Source organism: Anopheles coustani, chromosome X (assembly GCF_943734705.1).
Source record: "Anopheles coustani chromosome X, idAnoCousDA_361_x.2, whole genome shotgun sequence".
In the NCBI taxonomy this organism is placed as follows: domain Eukaryota; kingdom Metazoa; phylum Arthropoda; class Insecta; order Diptera; family Culicidae; genus Anopheles; species Anopheles coustani.
In genome coordinates, this window is record NC_071290.1 from 2,284,380 (window position 1) to 2,301,356 (window position 16,977).

The following is a 16,977-nucleotide window of genomic DNA, read 5'->3' on the forward strand; positions in this document are numbered from 1 at the left end:
CTCCTTCCCCCTGTATTTTTTTTCCCCAATGCCAATGGTCGCCGGGTTTTCGCACGGTGCACGCCATGTTTACACATTTCAGGGTAAGTTTTGTTTCCTTTCTTTACCAGCCCAGATTTGCTTGGCGAATCAATTTACCGCTTCGAGGCAGCACGCGCCAACGGCGCGAAGGCTCATCTGTCAACGGGCGACAATCGGTCGGAATAAGTGTGGACGGTAGGACATCGAACTCACGAATCGGATGTCGAAATTGATGGGTTAAGTTAACTGCCCTCGCGAGCGACAACTATCGAAAAGGGACAATCCAAGCTCTTAATTGTTCTTTGAAAGCTATGTGTGATGTACATTTAACGTAAATACTGGGTTGGGGAATTGGTGTGTAGCATCATTTGTTGTTTAATGTCTAACCTTTAACGCTCAAATCATTCAGAACTAGGCCACCTACAATTTCGTTACATTGTAACCAGAACCACAATTCAACTTGAAACTCCTTCGTTGGATGAAAGGTGAAACATATTATGTTACATTAAAAAAAAAACTGGTTTCGTGCAGAAAGGCAATCTTTAAAATAAATAATCAAATATAATAAAAAAAAAACAAATAAAATATCATAGAATAATAAAACAGGCAAATGAAAACACATAGAAAACATAAAACACTTATCCAACGTTCTTTAAACCTAACGATAGCTATCTATATTTTTGACACATTTCACATATAAACATGTCACTAAACTTCCTTCATTACTAACGCGACCTACTTTTAATTTTCTTCTCATCCCCTTTTCCTAAAACTCCATGATCTGGAACCGTACTGAGAAAACAACCATTTCTTCAAACGGTATGCCTTATTTATGTTTTGATATCTATTTAGACTACCTTTTTTTCTATTCCTTCTGTGATTTTTAAGATTACTTTTGCGCTGGTAGAGCTTGAACGGTACTCTTTCCATAGAAATCGCTCTGAAATGGCATTTTTATTCATGAGAGCAACTCAGCGAACGTTGTGTGCGAGCGCGTATGTGTGCACGATAATCCTGTAACTGCAGGAAAATTACTTACTATTAGTTTCATGCTTGATTGTTTTAGTGTATTAGTTTCATCGGGACGAAGCGAACGACGCAACCGGAAAAGGGCATCGGTAGGAGAAATCCTTTACGAAATTGTAATGTATGCGTACGCAGTTGCTTGCATAAAACGGCCATAACGCGGGTGGGAATAGGCGGATTAAAGGGGTAGCAGGGTGTGGAAAACGGGGTCACACTGCAATCCTTTACGACATATTCGTTTCACTCCCACCCCCAAACAAACGGTCACCCAACGGAAGAAAAATGGTCCATTCCGAAGGTCTTCGTGACACACGATTTTTTTATTTGGTTTTTATTAAGCCTTGTATGGTTTTACCGAACTGTCAAGCGATTACAGTAAAATGTAATATTACTTCAGTGAGCTGGAAAATGTGTATCAAATCTAATAACATCCAATAGTTAGCATAATAAAAATAATATTTCAATTCCACTATCGATTTGATTGACATATTAAAAAGGATTCTAGAATAAACCCTAGTTTGATGATAGTTTTTGCGCACTTTTTCTCATTCTTATGGTTGGTTTTGCACTACAGTTGTTCTCAGTAGTGAAGTTCAAATAAATCTTTTCCTTTGCAGTCCATTTGGAGCAAGTAAAGCATGTCTTACAAAATTTTGTTTTATATAGTTTTTATTTCATCTTTGTTTTGTAGTTCGAGTGCCTCCTCGGGCCCGGCCTTCGTTTGCATATGGATGGTCTGGTGCTATTTCATTGGTGCTCCCGTCTCTCTACCCGCCAAAGGGAAAAAACTATCCTATCCAAACTAGCAAGGCGCAAATGCAAATGAAATGAAATGAGGGAATACAAATAACAGTGCTACACTGTAGGAAAAATCAAAAATAAACAAAACAAAGCCAAAGACGGGCCGAATAAAAACTTGATGGTTGTTGAAAGTGATTGGAAACAATTTACATTCATATATACCACCGATGGTCCCAGCTCTGCCCTCGGTAACCTCCCCCAGCTTGTAATGGCGCACTTTCACTGCTTTGCTCGGGTGTTGTTTTTTTTTCACGAGACGAAACTGAGTAAAAAAAACGTTTTCTCGTTCAGTCATGTGAACTCCCTTGGAGCAGCAGGAGAAAGGGAGTGGAGAGGGTAACGGAGGAATATTACAACTCAAGAGTCAGTAATCGAGTGCAGTAATCAAAGGAGCCCGTTGCTCCATTTAGCAAATTGAATAGTCTTAGTCAAACCCATCCACCCAAAGCGTTTTCGTCCTTTGCTTTACTTTTCCTTTCTTTATCCCACCCCCTCCCCCACGGAAACGGAACGAAGGCCAAGCAATCCACGAGCGCGACGACATTCCGACGGCCTACCCCCGACTCAGTTCTAATCGCAACCGCTCGCACCGGGAAGGCAAGGTGGGGGGTGGGCCGAGGACGGGCAAACAAACTCGCACTCAGAATGTATGGAAACAAGATATCTTTATGGCATAATCCACCATCTACATTTCCTTCCTTTCCCAACCCGCCGGGAAGCTCAGGCGTACAAATTTGCCCACTTTTGCCTCCGGGCAGGGGGGGGGGGGGGGGGGGGGGGAACTGTGTACGAAGAGAAAAATCGTACATCGCAAGTGTAAAAAACCTAAACAAGAGACGAAAAAAAAACAAACAAACATACGCTGGAACAAAACGAAACAACCTATCGAGAAAAATAACATGGAAAAACGAAAGCACCATACTTGTCCGAGCCGAGCGCTTCGGAAAGGGCTACGGAGTGGATTAAGTGTTTGGATGGAGAAAGCCAATTTCAACCCTTAAATGTGTGATGAGTGCGGCGAGGGAAGGGGGTCCCAAATGGGACGAGAAACGGGATCGTTCTTGGGGTACATTAAAATGAATTGTGAAGGTAATTTAGAGTCTTAATTTGCAAGCACACAAATATTCGTGCCAACTCGAGCGAAACCGCGGCTACGCGAAATGCTTGCGGGAGGAATGGTAGTGGGGAGGGAGGGGGGGGGGGACGACTTGTCCTGGACAAGTAAGCGCGAAACGAATGGGAATAATGATTCCGTGAAATTAAATGACGACAGTAAAATGGGAAAATACGGATGCGGGAAAGGGGTTGGACGCAAGGCGGTGGAAGAACGGGGAAAAGGGTAGTTTTGCAATAGTAAATCAAACCTCTTCCGGCTGCCAGTGTTAATTGGAAGCCAGCATCTTTCCGCCATCGAAAAAGCCGCCACCCCCTAACATTAAACAATCAGGAATGAAATCAACAAATAAAACATAATATTGTTGAAGTGCGAAATAACAGTATTGAAACGGAGACCGAAGTGTAGTTTTAAATATTGATGAGAAAAGCGGATATTAAAATCACCCCCCCCAACAAGAAAGAAATGACTGACTGAAAAGATTTAGTAAACAAAACATCTATAGTAATGACAATCTCTTTTAAGACAGTGAGTAAATAAAGCGAAACTGAACGTACGTATGTCAAATAAAGAACTAACAACTCGGCAATCCATTTTTAAGGGCCATTGAAACCAGATTAAATTTATAACACTTGTATAAAGAGATATCTAACTAAATAAACGATCTAATAGTTGCTAATTTGGCTTGTTTTAAACTTCCTTGATGGAATTTCTCGAAAACAAAACTCATGCAAGAACATTTTATACTACTAGTTTATAGCACCCTCCTTTCCTTAAATCTAGTGTTAAGAATAAAAACGTTCAAACGGTTGAAAGTTGTTAGAATTGAATCACCAGAACAGTTTAGTGAACAAGAAATACAAGAATAAATAGAAATACAGAAAAATAGTGAACAGCGACTTGTAATAAATACGTCCATTAATTCTGAACTATTCTAAGGACTTTGATTCTTTAAAAAGGGAATGCTGGAAAAGCCCAAAGGACAAAGAATTGTAACACAACATCGAATGATACCTTCAACCGGATAAGGTGCGGTTTAATTCCACAACTTTCGGAAACAGTTTAATCAGTAGTGTTGATGCAAATAATAACAGACTCAAAGATGTATTCACTCTTGATGATCGACCACGAACTATCATCAGCATGGATGAGATGTAGAATCCTCTCAGATCCTCCAGAATTCCCACATGCCGGTTCTCAAAAGGCAATTGCGTACGAATAAAAAAACTGGGTGATCATTTGGGTTTAATTCCCCGTCGTCGGCCACCCATCGGCACCTTTTATCAAATGTATAGTGCCATCACCCATCCGATGCGCCGGAGGAGGCTTTCCCGTGGCGTTCCAGCTAGCGTTGAGGCAAACGCAGAAGAAAATAAAATATTAAAGAAACTTTATATCGCCCCTGTTCCAATCCAATTGAAATCAATTGAGCGTATTTGAGAAAGCCCGTGCCTCCTTCTAATGATTCAACGTGTCTCTCACTCGTCACACGTCGGCAACCGAGGCAGAGACCAGAGCCTATACGGGCCTCCTGCTGACTCCAACATAACACACCGAAGCACACAGAGTCCTAACCGAAACCGCGGCGGGCGACACAACGTCCCGCATCATGCCAGAGATCCTCCGGCTTACGGCGGGTCCTGGACCATTGCTAACACCTCCATCCATTACCAACTGCTCACCCTCCTGCTCCTAAACGGACGCTCTTAATGGGCCTGGGTACTCAATTTAGTTTCGTTTCGTTAGTGAGACGACTCTCGGCCGTACACGTACCGTACCGTTTGGAGATGCTGCTGCTGCTGCTGGCACTTAATTTGGACCAATTTAATTTACCTTTTTTTCTCCTTTCTTGCCGCCAGAGCACACACACACACAGACACAAAGTCACCGAGCTTGTCGTTGGCCCGCATTATCCGCGCGAATCTGCCCGGAGGTACCAAGTTTCCTTTCGTTCGGTTCAGGTTTTTTTTCCTCCCAATGTTGCCCTCCCCCTCGGTGTGGATGTGTGAAAAGTGTACAACCGGGTCCGGGTCCACTCCCTCCACGAATTGATGGTGAGTGAGTGAGGCTACAGCCTTCAGGTGCGGGTCGATTTCAGGTCCAGGAGCAGCAGCTTCTCGACCAGCATTTTTCGACCACAACTGTCGCACGGTTGATCCCCTTTTTTCCGGATGAGTATATTTTTTCCTCCTCCTGGTTCTTAATTGGGGACCCCCGTACCCAATTCAACATACCTTCAACAAGCTATTGTGCTACAACGAACCTATACAGTGTTGTGCGAGAGATAGGCAACCGTGGTCGTTCAGCAATGAATCAAGCGCTAAACTATTTGAGATTTAATATTAAAATACTATAGGACATCAATCAGCAAAAAACATATTTTCAATGTGTTATTTGTTTTTCGCAGAATATTAGACATTTGTTACGTAGAATAAAAAAAATCCTTATTCTTTGAACTTGACTTCTTCAATTATTAACCTGTTCAGAGATTTTTCCTTTTGAGATAATGGTTCACATTATTTTGTTTTTGGTATGGATTAGTTTTTCTTGGTTTATGATGTAAAACATGAGAAAAATGAAATGCTTTTCACCCATACATAAAAAAAACATCATTAAATGAGTTTTTAATGAGTTCATTAATGAGTTTTTTTATATCTTACGAGTTAATGTTGCGTTATATTTTATTTGCAATATTTATTTGTTTACTTCTTTTTATTTTAATGCCATTTTTTACTAAAATCCATGTTTGTTTTGCACGACACTGTAGCATTCTGGGTTTTTTTTCAAAGCCTTCCCCTTCCGCAACATCGGTATTGTTCTCAGTGGTACGCTTCTTTCTGCCTTCCCGAAGTGCTTCATAAGATGAAATTGTCGGTGATGACGACGATGATCATTATTCAATTAAGACTCCTTCGCCCTAATATCCCTAACAAAAAACAGGGCGCGGACCACGAATGGTTGGAAGGTGGTTCGGGAAAACTGTTTTCCTGCCATCTCGCGTGCTTCGTTCTCTTTTTTTCTCACTTGTGCTGTGATCCTTTGCAATGTGGGCGCACACCATCCACGAAGGGAGATTTTCTCACGTCCTTTACATTGTCATAGTTCACGTGAGGTGCAAATAGGTGCAAACAAGTAATGAAAGGCTAAAAGAAGGAAAAACAATGAAGGAACGCAATGGCTTGGCAAAATAAACGTTGCTGTTGTGTGGTCTGGCTAAATCTGCTGCCTTTCTCATCCAAGAAAAGAAAAAGAAATGATAGTCATAGTTGTTTGTGTGGGTACTTGCCCGAGTACCTTACCCAAGCAATACAAGGACAAGGTCATTAAAGAGGAATGAAAAACGAAGCCCATTTTACAATTTTCCGAATGATTGTTTTTCCTGACAAGTCATACCCAGACCAATAAGATCAAGAAATATGCCAAAATTGTGAAAACTACGCGACCAAGGATAAGCGTACGGTCTGGCGCCTACTCAAGCTTCCTTTTTTGCCTGCAATTCATCATCCTCGGGGCCAAAGCACGCTTGGCATTGCAATTGAGCGCGCGTACTTCATCAAACGCGCCGTCACATTGTCGCACACACATGCCTTGCACGAGAGTGTTGATGACCGAGAAGCCCTTTTAGAATAAGGGAAGAAAGAATAGGAAGAACAGAAAATGGAGAGCGTTCAACGTTGCTATGAAAACGCAACATAACATCTAGAAGTGCTGAAGAAATGAGAAGTACTTAATAAAATGGCTAGGATGCATGTGTACAAAACAAAACTGTAAATATAAGATTAAAATGTAACAATAAAACTAATAAGAAAGCGATGAATGACCTTATATTTACATCGCAGGTCTTAGACATGAAAGCTTCAATCTTAGCATTATGTTATTAGTATTATCCATTTCTTAAAATTTTGTAAATAAACAAGAATTGTTACTCTAGTTGTATCAAAGACGGTTTGTCTCTTTCTTTACTCTTTCGTTAACGATGGTTTTTACGTATTTTCTCGTATTCTCTGCTTACGAAAGTAATTACCATTTAAAACATTCTTTCAGAGTACCACCCAGTACTTTTTGAATATCACTTTTTTGTTCTTTTTATCTTCTTGAACCATTGGGAATCAGTACTAACAGAAACGTATAAAATAACCCATATCGATAATGATCGATGTCTTTTGGACGTGCATGGAACTTTGCTTGTGTGTTGATCTTTAATACGTGCTTTTTTTTTCATTTATTCTGTTATCTAGCTGGGAAATACCTTTGACGTCCGATATAAATATATCTGGCACACTCCGTCGCAAATTGTAACAACACCAGCATCCCCACTGAGTTTGGAATAACAAAATCAAAAGCAATTCTCTACCACGGCTAGGAAAAACCAAAACCCTCTCCTAGTCCGGCCGAACAAAAATAAATGAAAATCAAATTTCCCTCACACGAAGCGAGGAGGTGGAGAGAGGTAAGCGCTATGCTTTGACGGCGTTAACGGCGACCGAAGCAACACACTGCCTGTTTTTCGCTGGGCGGAAAATTTTGCTGCTGCTCATCTGTGGCGATATCCTCACCGAAGGGAGAGAAAAAAAAACACACAAAAGCCGTGTGTCGATTAGTCAATCCATTGTTTTCCCATTAATTCCAAGCGCTTCCCCTCCTTCCCCGGGAAAAGCGGATCCGCAAATCCAGTTCCGTTCCCTTGGGTCAAATTTTCCATTGGAGGAATGTCGCCCCCCCTCCACCCTCATCTCTATGAAGAATGTCAATAGTTGGGGCACACAAATAACACACGTCCACCAAAAAGCTGACTTAGAAAAGACCCCGGGAAAAGTCGGGGAAAATTCCGACCCCTGCGCAAAACCGGGAACGATCCTGCGGCTGCGGCTTCTCGTGTGAAAAAGTCACTTGACAAATGCGGCTCCTGCTTTACTCCTGCCGCCACTGATCCTTTTCCATCCGTCCCATCCTCCTTCGTGCGCATTTTCACCCGCATTTCCCATCCGGCAGAACGGATTCTAATATTCGACGCATTAAAATCTCATTCACTCGCGTGTTCTGCGGCTCACCGGTGAATCGTCCCTTGCGTGGCTGGAAGGAAAAAGATTGCCTGATACTATTATCCTCCCCCCCCCCCCTCCCATCGAGCCACCACCACCCTCCCGTCATCCCTCACTCACTCACTCAAGTATAAACGGGAAAAAAAGTAACGGTGGTCGGTTTTACTCCGTGAATCGCCCTCGGTTTACCTCTTTCACCATTTTTGCCCCGTTCGCATACCTTTTTTTTGCGAAAAGGGATTTTCCCAATTTCCCGTGTTGGACGTGGGAGCAATATCACTAACCGAATCGAATCTGCTTACGACTTGGTAGCCTTGATACTTTTTTTTCATACGCTCGTAACTGTTTGCTTGGTTTGGAATGTGTTTTATGTGTTCGTGTTTGTGTTTTTGTTTGTTTTTTTATGTATTATACCTCTTGGGTATATTGGTTTGTTAAGGGATACCACCTCTCCTGGTCAAATACAGTATTAGATTGAATAATTGTACGAAAATGTTTGCTGTGATTGAATTAAGCAATAAGTTTATTTTCTACAGCAGCGCAGAACTGAACAATGTGAATGTTTTTTTTAAATTTAAACAATACTAAGAGAAACATTTCACATCACGAATCTAATCAAAACAGTATACAAGTTAATGTTTGAGCGTAAGAAGTACTACAATTTCATCTCCTTTTTTATTAACGAAATGAAAACGGAAACTTTGAAACACATACGCTTTTATGTGATTATAACTAATAAAGCGTATCTACTGTTTGTATTTGTATTTATATCTACTGTTTGATTTTGTAGTTTGCTCCATAATCCTGAATTGTCCCGATTTATTGCACTTTCGCTACTTTACCATTTGTAATACGTCTATGCGTACCTCGAAGATATTTGTTCGTTGTCAAATAAACTTATTTGCTTGTTACTTGTTCTTTATACATATAGTATACCCCGGTGCTCCTCCATCAGAGCAATATGTCTTATTATTTTTTTTTAACCTCCAGATATAACTGTTTTACTCAATCACATCTGGCCATAAGTGGGCTGCAGTTATGTGTGCTACCTTTTTGCCCTACAACAAGCGCCCTCCAGGTTTAGCCTGCAAACGCCAGCAACGAGCATACGCGCTTAAGTGCACCGGACCTTTATTTATACGTTATGCACCGTCCCAGAGAGTTGCCGATCTATCGCTACGTTTTTAATGGTAGCTCGTCTCTCTCTCTCTCTTTCTTTGTATCTCCCTCTGAGTCTTCCCTAAACACGCACACATCGTCACATGCTGGGCCCTTTAATCTGGCAGGGCACATCGATGCGGGTACACGTCCTGTGACGCATGACGTGAGAACGTTGCGCTGGCTTTATATGCTATCGGGGGAAAAAGCATACGCATACACTCACAACATTAAGGGACCACCGATCAGGGTGAACTTTTACTCGCGGTACGGTGTTCGCAAAGAAAACCCAATGGAATATTGAATGAACAAGATTAGATGAATTGGAACATATAATCCGAATTGTTTCCGGAACGAAAAGTTTATGGAACGTACAAAATATTCTTTCTACAGAACATAGTAAGCGTCCAACAAGTAATGTGTACTATCTTCAGGCACGCTAGAATATGTTTCAAAATGACATTTGTTTTTGTAGCGATTTTTTTTAACATAACCATTATTTTTGACAGGTTTGATCATCTTCTCAGGTATGATTGAAAATGCAAAGAATGCATTTGGAAAGGAATTGTCAAATAGATTCGTCGAAGGGACATTTAATGGTTGTTTGTTTAAACCGAAGCACAAAACAACCTTCCATTCCTTCCTTCCTCCCCGCTGGTGGGAACTTATCAATCCACTAGGCCCGCACGTGACACACGGCAGTGGTGATGCTGGTGATTTAGGGTGATGATGCGAACCGGAGTCGGGATTGCGCTCGGGAAATATTTCCCTTTAAAAAAAACAAAAACGCGCTTCCAGCCAAGGTGTGGAACACGGGAAAAGCGTTCGCTAGACGCGGAGGGAAAGCACGGGGATTAGTTCAATTACGCACGGTATTGTTGTTGGGCGCACGCGCCGAGCTAGTCGCAGCGACCCCCTGCTTCAACCTGAGAGCCATCCGTGGGTTTAGGAAGGAAGGAATAAACTGAACAGCAAAACCTGACGCCTTGTTTCCGCCGTTAGGCGACGGTTGGTGCTGAACTATACACCGTACAAAAAACGGAAGCAAAACTAAGCAAATATCTGTAATAGGACACGGGGAACGGATGCGTGAGGGTAGCATGAAATACCCTTCCCACGTAGGTACCACCGATTGGCGAATATCTCTGACGACAGCCTGCAGGCATCATGGTGGTAAAGCGGGTTGTGAATATTATCGAGGTTTACAAACACACACGCGGGCGAGTCAGTGAAGGTGTACCGGATCAGGGTTCATATTTAAGCCAGAAGGGGTCTGTCACACTCAGCACTGGAACACAGTTGGATATATTCCCATATGGTCAGAGGCTACTCGGAAGATCCAACATTTTTGCTTCAAATTTATCTTATTCAGTGGCGAAGAATGGCACACTACGCTTCTTAATAACACGACTCTCAAAGAGAACACTCAAAACAACAAGAAACATGGAAACTATGCGTGTAACCTGTCCAAAGTCCTCTTGGATTGCTGAAAAAGCAGATCCAAAACGACGCCACTTACGCGTCTAGTCTCTGCGCGGAAGCGAAACAACACCGCTAGCCATTTTCAGCTTTTTTTTTTAATGTTGTTTCCTTTTAGTTTAGGACAGCATCTACAAAACTGACAGATCCCGACGGAAAATCGTGATGACCCCAATGAACGGTTAGACAAACTCATTTATAGGAAGCCCGAATTTATTCCGAACAACAAATTGTAGCTATAAAGCATGTTCCCATCTCCAGTATTATCCATTTTCAGTATCAATTGGAGCTGTAGTACCCAAACATGCACAAACAAACTTCAGATAAATATAGAACAATTCTTAAATGATTCCTAACCTGACAAAACTCAAGATCGCTTTATACAACAACAGTTGTCAATAAGACCGCAAAGTGGAAAATCAACTGACACTGCTTTAACAAATATGAACAATGTTCAATAGGTTTGTTGAACGAACTTGTAGCGAACTGAAGTCTAATCAATAGTTAGGCTATGATGAAAAGGCCCCATCTCACTACTTTCTCAAAAAAAAAAAACGAAAACAAAAGCTTCTTCATAAACAATGTGTTGTATGAATCAAGATCATAAATGGACCAATAATGTAAATGACGTGAATAATTACCGGTTTAATTTTATTTTAGAGAAACTGGAACAACTAGATTACGAGACTTTAAAAAAGGTTAAAAAAGTTTTTTGAAAAGCAAATCAAATTTTCTGTTTACAAAATAATTAACAAATCGAACAAAAAAAAACACAACAAATTGTAAAATAAAAAATAAATCCGAGCAGCAAAAGCCGAGGACAAATTTTAAAAAAAATACTGAAAACCAAGAAAGCAGTATGAAACGAAAAGTTATAAATGAAGCAATATTTTTTCTAAGGCAAAAGGGATGATTAAAAAAAACCTGAACTCTTTATGATCGGCACACAATCGTGCACTGGGTACAAAACTGAGCAGCTCGTGGCTGGAATACAATCTTGTTTCGGGCGAAATTTGCATTTCTATAAACCAACTAATGACTAATTGAGTGCCGCCTAGTGCGCGAGTGGGGGGGCCCGCAGGTGGTCGTTCTTTTTTTTATCCTTTCGTTCGCTTTCTTCGCAACTCTTCGTGCTTTTGTTATTGTTTAATTTCTTTTTTCTCAATATTTATCTACTTCCAGACCCTTCGGCCGGTGGACGTGGTGACGTTTGGTAAAGCGCGCGCGCACAAGCGGGTGCCAAATCAGCGCGACGTGAAAAGTGAATACATTTGTCGAGCTAATTACATTACGGCCCCGAGACGATGGATGAGCTGGTTAAGGAGGGTCTGGGTCTGCCGAAAGGATTAGAAAGCGTTCTACGCTGGAGTGGAGGAAATAAATAACAAACAAAACCGTCCCTTTACTAACCGCGGCCAGCAACTCACTGCTTTTTCCATTCGGAGGAGGAGAGGTGGTAGGAAAATTTGAATCCTCACCTAACACACACTTTCTCCTTTCCCCTTAGTCCCCCCCTACCAATGTCTCTGGTAGGTATCGGTCCGTTCTTCTTCAGCACCCGAACCTGAAACTACGAAAAAGTACATCAGACACTCTTTTCCGCGAAGTGCCGTGGTAAAATACTGTCGGAAGTAATAATAATAATCAACCCGAGATGCGCAATTTTCTTCGAGCCGTGTTTGTCTTTTCCCCGCCGAGCTCACTCCCTTCTCCCATTTTACCAGCTAGTCAACTCTTTACGTTGCAATCAACCAAAAGAAACTTCCAATCGCAGATTTTTATAGGGTGCACAGTGCGCCCGGGGCTGGAGATTTATGGGGACAATTTTGATGGATAAGCGTAAATCGAATCTTTAATAAATGAAGCTAAAATTAAAGGACCCCTTATGTATTTTACCTCAACGCTCTTCCATCGCAAAGCACTTCCTTCCTTTCCTCCCCTGTACGAGAGGACTGACCAACCACGTATACATAAGGAAAAGAGGAGAGTTGTGTAAATCTGATTCAGATTCATGAATCTGAATGAATCTCTGCCTTGTAAGGGATTCATGAATCTGTCGTTGAGAGATTCATGAATCCTAAAGACACACCAACTGATTAAAAGTCACCAGTCAAAAATGGGTTGAGGGACCCCTTTTTTTTGGTCCCATTGTCGACGCCTATGAAAGAATCGGGGAGATTCGTGACAGATCCATGAAAGATTCATGAAGATTCATTAAGGTTTCGAAAGATTCATTAAGCTTTGAAGATTCCGGCTCCGTAGTACGTTGCTACCTATCGTTCATTTAAAATATATAATTTTGATAAACATTTTTGTCGTTTATTCCATGGTTATTTTACCATTTAATTAATGCGTCATCAATAAACGTTCGATCAACTGTCAAAATCACCAATCGAAACCCCCTCACATGCCCTACTGTGCACGGTGCGCAAGCCAAAAGTCGCTTGCCATAGGCTCCGGGAAGCGATCGCTTTTTATCTCTCTGTTCCCTTCGTGCCAAGTCCTCCGAACAGAACCATCTCCGATGGCTTTAAAAAGGTTAAGGCAAAGGCAAATTGGTCCTTTTGCATGCAAAACCCCAAACCCGAAGCTAACAATCGCTTGGTCGAGAGATTGTCGTTCCGTCATATTTCTTCAGGGGCTTTCTTTCTTCCGGTTACACCAAGTGGGAGGTGAAAAATCTAATTATGAGGAAACTGAAATGAAAGAAAAACAAAACATCTTGCAAACAGATTTCGTCGTACACGGGGCGCTTCCAGCCGTTGGCGTTCTGACGGCGTCGCCGGCGTGTGTGTGTGTGTGTTGGCGGGGGGGCCAGCACTAAGGAATATGAGGAAAGAATAGAGAAAGTAAAGAAAGGGTACAAGCGATACGCACGTCTTCGCGTAATCGAGGTTTAAAGTTCGGGCGAGCTGCTTCTCATATCTTGGTGGGAGAATGCAGGGTTGTCTACGCCTTCAACAAGGTTACTTCCTCTTACGATTGAACAAAATTAACGCCCGTTTTTTGGCAAATGTCCGATCAGTACGAATGTCAAATACGTGTTTAGACAGGCTTTACCTACTCTGGTGTTATCTTGTTACATTCTTTTCTCCTTCGACATAAAAAAAACTGTGAATGGAAACACATGTAAAACCCCCATGGTGTCACTGAAGACTGAAATGCAGAGAGAGAGAGAGCGAAGCACACAGTTCCGGAAAACCGGATGATCTTCGACCAAATGGTTTGCGTTTCATTACCGCTTCTCAAGCGCCAGGTACTTGGAACGCCATCTGCTTACGGCAAAAAGACGTTCGCTTGGAAACGGAATTTGTTCCAGAAAAGAAAACAACAGACGACCAAGCAAAAAGGTAACAGGCAACAGGCAACGACCCGTGTTTCATTTGCATATAGATCCAACACATGTGAGCAACGTTTCATCCCGAACCGACCTCCTTCCTACCTCTGGGGGATTTTCCCAGAGACCTTCGGGTAGGCTCGTCTGCCTTCCGATGCCTTCTTGACTATCCACTGCCGACTATTTAAGGTTTACTTCCGAGGTATCTTCCGACCGCATGCTGCTGGCGCTATCCTTTCCGGGATCCTCGCAGGAGGTAGCACAAAAGTTGCTGAGGGCGCCATAAAAATTGACTTGTATTGTAGCTGCACCAAAAGATTATATGACCTTTGCTCAACACCTTCGTCTCGTTGTTACAATAGCACAAATATTTGCTTTTAATTGTAGAGGAAAAACAGTCCATCTGCATAGTAGTATTAAAATTTCTTATGTTTCTTTCGAGGGTAACCTTAATAGGTCTCGAGAAATTGGGTAAATAATTACTTTATTTTTAAAAGAGGGTAATAAATGATTCTGTTAAAGACAATCTTTAACGGCCTCTACGCGGAGCGAGAATATAAAATGTCCAGCTTTTCTTGCCTTTGTGAAAACACCTTTTTATTGTAATCGCAATAGCCAAAAAATTGTCTGGCTTTCTCGCTTACGTTTTTACTAAGAGGACGAAGGCGCATCCTTCGATCCTTTTTATATATTTCCAAAACATCGCCATCGCGGCGACGTTTCCGTTCTGACAGCTTCGTTGGACCGATACATTACAGCGGTTCCAACAGATTCTATCGCTTCTTTAAGAAGTTAAATGTCAAATATGATTAGCCATTGTAAAAAAGCATGAAACTTAATTCTGCTATACGCCGGTGTGTGAATGAAGTACGATTAGACCCCTCTTGAGGCTCTTGAGGCTACATCACATCGCAATATCACCATTAACGATACCGAAATTCATTGAAACAATGAAATCAAATACCTTGGGATCTGCCTGGACAAAAGGTTAACCTTCAAAACAACACGTCCAACCAAAAAATTTGTGAGAAAACGATTAAATCACTCCATTGCTTTGTAAATAGGAAGTCGAGTTTAAACTTATGTAACAAACTGTTGTTACAGAAGACAGAACAGAACAGAAGATCCAAGATAAATGCCTCAAAAACATACTCATATTGGAAAACCTCAATGAAAAAAAAAAGTTGTTACACTAAAAAACTAAGTAACAAGTATAAGAGGAAATGCCAAACAAGTCAGAATTACTTATTGAAATCATTGTTCAACAATCGCTAAATGCGTGTTGTAGTCCGTAGATTAGTTGTTGATCATTGTTATTATCGTTATTTGTTTATTATACTAGTAAGTTGTGCATGTCCTTTTTTGTTTTTTATTAGGTTAAGGTAAGGGTTATAAACCAAAAACGATTGCAGGTTTTTTTTTCATTTTTTTCCCTTAATTAACTTTCTCATCAAATTTAACTTGTCAATATGATCACTGATCATCGATATAAATGTAAAATGTCGAGTTGAGGATATGTATCCAGTACCGAGAAATCACTAAAATACAAATAAAACAAACTGAAACTGAACTCATCAGGAGGAGGCTTCAAAGTGTTGATACCGGGAGAAAAAGATGTCGGACATTGCCTCGGAATCGCGTCAAACCCGATTCGTGAAGTGCAAACAAGAAGAGACTATCAATTGCGGGCGACAAATATAACGACTCCGTTCTCGTAAATCAGAAATATGCTGCTGGCAAAAGCAAAACTGCTGTCCATTTTCCAAGTGCAGTAGGAAGGAAGGCGGGGGAGGCCCGGGCAAGAGAAAAGATATTCAAAATTACAGTGATGATGGTGGTGGTGGTGGTGGGGGAAAATGAAACAGTTCATTTCTGCCTTTTGCTCCAACCGAAGGGTGTCCATGTCCGGCGGACTTCTCTCAGTTTCAAACTTTTGGCATCGACATCGAGACGGCCCCTTTTTTCCGTTAAATCTCCCGACGGCAGATATACCAAAGACCCCCCCCCCCCCCACACCCTCCTTCCCCTCCCGGCATCATTTGGAGATGGGCCCGAATGCAAAAGAAAAACGCACTGTACCATATAAACGTATTAAAATAAATCATTATTTTAATAGTCCCAGCGCGGGACTCGAATGAGGAAAAGCCGAAGGCCGACGATGCCCAACCGTACCGGCAATGTCGTCATCATAGTTCGCAAGTGGTGGGGGCGGAAAGGGGTGGGAAAAGGCAACGGGATAGAGAGAGGTGCGAGAGGTTCGCGGAAGCGAACGCGTGATTTCCGGACGCCAAAGGATTCGTTATTCGTTCTGTCCGAAGTTTTGGAAGGAGGAGGCTGGACGATGGAAGGATGATGATGGTGGGGCGGAGGCGGCGCGATAATAAGACATGAAAAACGGTGGAAAAACTCGTATACAAAGGCCAAGAAACAAAGCCGCGTCTTTGTATGGATGTAGCTGCAAGTAGCCATCGGCCAAAAATGAATGCCCGGCCCAGCCATGTGTCAAAATAATTTTTTCCCCCCGATTACCTACTTCATCCACCCAACCCCCGCCCTGCCTGAGTGAGGGAGGGGGTTGGAGATTCGGTTGTAGCTGGAGTGCGATAAAAATCTATTTTATTATATCCTTCATCCGTCTCCGGACCGAAAATTATGACACCCTTCCGTCTCTGTACCCTCCCCCCCTCCGCTGGCGGCTCCTTAAGATGCTAGAACTTCTTTTACGAGCTAATACAACCCTCACATCCCTCACCCACCCCCTCCCTCAGGCTTAATCGAAAAGAAAAACAATCATTTTCTTCTCGATGCTATTTCAAATGCATGGCGCGGTAGTATGTTTCGCCGGCAGCAAAGCGGGACTTTTGGGCAGAGAATTGTTGTCATTTTTCCCACCCTCCCCTACTCAGTTTTTCCCCCCTTCCCCCTTTGCTGACCCCACCACCATCCCCTGCTGAGCAACTAAAAGCACATCAATTGCATTTCCAGAGCACAACGGAAAA

At 42.1% G+C, this 16,977-nt stretch overlaps 1 pseudogene; it reads left to right on the forward strand.

Moving 5' to 3' along the window:
* Positions 1 to 11,858, forward strand: part of LOC131268819 (ionotropic receptor 25a-like) — a 92,007-nt pseudogene extending 80,149 nt beyond the window's left edge.
* Positions 11,859 to 16,977: the final 5,119 nt, after the last annotated feature.